A 4,294-nucleotide genomic window follows, 5' to 3' on the forward strand; every position below is an offset into this window, starting at 1 on the left:
AGAGTCAGCGTTCCAATCGTCAGGGGAGACGAACACAGTTCATATCCACCCGACTGACCCCAACACAGCTCCGACCCATATTTCCACAACACTCGACTCTAAATAGGAAGAAGCGCTCATCCAGTTCCTCCGTGAGAACTGGGACATCTTTGCATGGAAGCCAGCCGACATGCCGGGTGTTCCCAGGGGACTGGCTGAGCATCGCCTTAGAGTCGACTCAAAAGCGGAACCTGTTATGGAACATCTTTGACGGTCCGCTGTTCAGAAGAAAAAAGCCATTGGCGAGGAGGTGGCTCGACTCCTTGCAGCAGAGTTTATCCGAGAGATATACCACTCTGAGTGGCTCGCCAATGTCGTCATGGTTCCCAAGAAGGACAACTCACTTCGCATGTGCATTGATTTCAAACATATCAATCGGGCCTGCCCAAAAGATCATTTTCCTCTCCCTCGCATCGACCAAATTGTCGGCTCGACTGCAGGGTGCGAGAGATTGTCTTTTTTAGACGACTATTCCGGGTATCATCAGATCCGTCTGTATGGACCCGACGAAATCAAAACAGCTTTCATCACTCCATTCGGGTGCTTCTGCTATATCACCATGCCATTCGGTCTCAAGAATGCCGGAGCCACGTTCATGAGAATGATTCAAAAGTGTTTACTCACTCAAATCAGTCGGAATGTGGAAGCATACATGGATGATATCGTGGTCAAGTCACGAAAGGGTTCCGACCTGTTGACTGACCTGGCTGAAACATTTGCCAATCTGAGGAGATATGATATCAAGCTCAATCCATCAAAGTGCACATTCGGAGTGCCTGGCGGAAAGTTACTCGGTTTTCTCGTTTCAGAGCGAGGAATCGATGCTAACCCAGAAAAAGTTAGCACCATACTCCAAATGAAACGCCCTGTGCATGTGCACGATGTCCAGAAGCTTACTGGATGCTTGGCCGCGTTAAGTCGATTCATCTCTCGCCTCGGTGAAAAGGCGTTGCCTCTTTACCGACTGATGAAGAAGGCAGACAAGTTCGAGTGGACTCCAGAAGCTGATGCAGCGTTTGCCGAGCTAAAAGCTCTGCTCTCCACCCAGCCGGTGCTTGCTGCTCCAATCAGCAAAGAGCCTCTATTGCTTTACATTGCAGCCACAGGACAAGTCGTCAGTACTGTACTTACGGTCGAGCAGGAAGAAGAAGGTAAAACCTTCAAAGTTCAGCGCCCAGTGTATTATCTCTCTGAAGTTTTGACCCCATCGAAGCAAAGATATCCTCATTATCAGAAGCTCGTATATGGGATCTACATGACCATGAAGAAAGTTGCCCATTATTTCTCTGATCATGACATTACAGTCGTCAGCGATGCACCATTGTCAGAGATTCTACACAACAGAGATGCAACTGGTCGAGTGGCTAAATGGGCGATTGAACTCCTTCCCCTTGATATCAAATTTGAGGCAAAGAAAGCCATTAAGTCCCAGGCTATAGCAGATTTCCTTGCCGAGTGGATTGAACATCAGCAGCCGACTCAAGTTCACTCGGAGCATTGGACCATGTTCTTTGATGGCTCTAAGATGTTAAATGGTTCTGGTGTTGGGGTAGTTTTGGTTTCTCCCCGAGGAGATAAGCTCAGATATGTGCTCTAGATCCACTTTGATTCCTCCAACAATGAAGCAGAATATGAAGCACTTTTGTATGGGTTGCGCATGGCCATTTCACTCGGTGTTCGTCGCCTTATGGTTTATGGCGACTCAGATTTGGTGGTCAATCAGGTGATGAAGGAGTGGGACGTTAGAAGCCCAGCCATGACTGGATACTGCAATGCAGTGAGGAAGCTCGAAAAGAAATTCGAAGGGTTAGAGCTCCATCACGTTCCCCGACTGAAAAATCAAGCAACCGATGACTTGGCGAAGATAGGTTCCAAGAGGGAAGCCATTCCGAGTGGTGTGTTTTTGGAGCATGTGCACACACCATTGGTTCAAGAAGATCCTTTCACTGAAGAAGTCCCGCAGCCCAAAAGCGCCACAGATTCGACTGAAGTCGAGGTCCCAGCTGTGGTCGACTTGATCATGGAAGTTTTGGTCATCACTCCCGATTGGACAGTGCCCTATATCGCCTATATTTTGAGAAAAGAACTCCTTGAGAATGAAGAAGAGGCTCGGGAGATCGTCCGCCGATCCAAAGCCTTCACCGTCATGAGGGGTCAGTTATACAGAGAAAGTGCGACTGGAGTCAGCCAGAAATGCATAACACCGGAGGAAGGTTGAATGATTCTCAACGACATCCACTCGGGGACCTGTGGCCATCATGCGTCTTCTCGTACCATCGTGGCTAAAGCATACCGAGCTGGTTTTTATTGGCCCAGAGCGAATGAAATGGCAAAGGAGATAGTCGACAAGTGTGAGGGATGTCAATTTTACTCCAATATGTCACACAAGCCCGCCTCGGCTTTAAAGACCATACCACTTGTTTGGCCCTTTGCAGTATGGGGGCTGGATATGGTCGGCCCTTTGAGAACAGGCAGAAGCAGTTTCACCCATGTGCTGGTAGCAGTCGACAAGTTCACCAAGTGGATTGAGGACAAACCCATCAAGAACCTCGATGCCGGTAACGGGTCAGCTTCATCAGAGAACTGATATTCAGATATGGAGTCCCGCACAGCATCATCACTGATAACGGGTCAAACTTCGATTCCAAAGAATTCAGAGCTTTCTGCACATCTCAAGGCACACGAGTCGACTATGCTTCAGTCGCCCATCCACAGTCGAATGGACAGGCAGAATGAGCCAACGGTTTGATTCTCAAAGGGTTGAAACCCCGTTTGATGCGTGATCTTAAGCATGCGGCTGGTGCATGGGTCGACGAACTTCCCTCGGTGCTTTGGGGGTTAAGGACCACGCCCAACCGGTCGACTGGAAGAACTCCATTCTTCCTGGTCTACGGAGCCGAAGCAGTCTTGCCGAGTGATCTTCTCCACAATGCTCCCCGGGTCGAGCTCTACACCGAAGCTGAAGCAGAACAAGCGCGGCAGGATGCAGTCAACCTTTTAGAGGAAGAAAGAGAGATGGCTCTGATCAAATCGACCATTTATCAACAAGACTTGCATCGCTTCCACGCCAAAAACGTGAAGAGTCGAGCCTTCCAGGAAGGAGATTTACTTCTCCGAGTGGATCAGCAGAAACCACACAAGCTTGCTCCTTCTTGGGAAGGTCCCTTCATCGTCACCAAGGTTCTCCACAATGGAGCATACCGTCTTTACAATGTCGAGCATCAGATTGACGAGCCCCGAGCTTGGAACGCGGAGCTTCTCCGCCCCTTTTACACTTAAGTATTCACTCGGATGAGTTGTAATAAAAGTACTTCTGTAGTTTATTTATCAAAGACAAGAGCTTTATAATTTCCCCAGTAATTGTTATTACTTTTGTCCTCGTAAAACAATCCCCCAGTGGGTGGATTGGCTGCGAATCCGATTCGCCTAAGTCTGTAAAAAAATCCTAACCGAGTGGTGAGCCAGTCTCCCACACGAAGGCTTAGCTGCGAAATCCGTTTCGCCTATGATAAACAAAATCCTACCGAGTGGTAAGCCAGCCTTCCACTCGGAGGCTTAGCTGCAGTCCAAGTACTCGCCTAAGTTAAACAAAATCCTACCGAGTGGTAAGCCAGTCTTCCACTCGGAGGCTTAGCTACAGCCCGGTGCTCGCCTAAGTTAAACAAAATCCTACCGAGTAGTAAGCCAGCCTTCCACTCGGAGGCTTAGCTGCAGCATTGCGCTCGCCTAAGTACAAATACAACATGCGCTCTGCAAGGAGGACGAGTTGCAGGTCGACTGCTACCCTCTCCTTCCGAGCTACGCCACAAATACAACGTGCGCTCTGCAAGGAGGACGAGGTGCAGGTCGACTGCTACTCTCTCCTTCCGAGCTACGCCACCAATACAAAATCCTACCGAGTGGAGAGCAGACCTCCCACTCGGAGGCTTAGCTGCAGCCTAGTGCTCGCCTAAGTTTTTGAAAATCCTACCGAGTGGAGAGCAAACCTCCCACTCGGGGGCTTAGCTGCAGCCCAGTGCTCGCCTAAGTATCTGAAATCCTACCGAGTGGAGAGCAGACCTCCCACTCGGGGGCTTAGCTGCAGCCCTGTGCTCGCCTAAGTATCTGAAAATCCTACCGAGTGGAGAGCAAACCTCCCACTCGGGGGCTTAGCTGCAGCCCAGTGCTCGCCTAAGTATCTGAAATCCTACCGAGTGGAGAGCAGACCTCCCACTCGGGGGCTTAGCTGCAGCCCAGTGCTCGCCAAAGTATCTGA

Source organism: Triticum dicoccoides, chromosome 5B (assembly GCF_002162155.2).
Source record: "Triticum dicoccoides isolate Atlit2015 ecotype Zavitan chromosome 5B, WEW_v2.0, whole genome shotgun sequence".
In the NCBI taxonomy this organism is placed as follows: Eukaryota; Viridiplantae; Streptophyta; class Magnoliopsida; order Poales; family Poaceae; genus Triticum; species Triticum dicoccoides.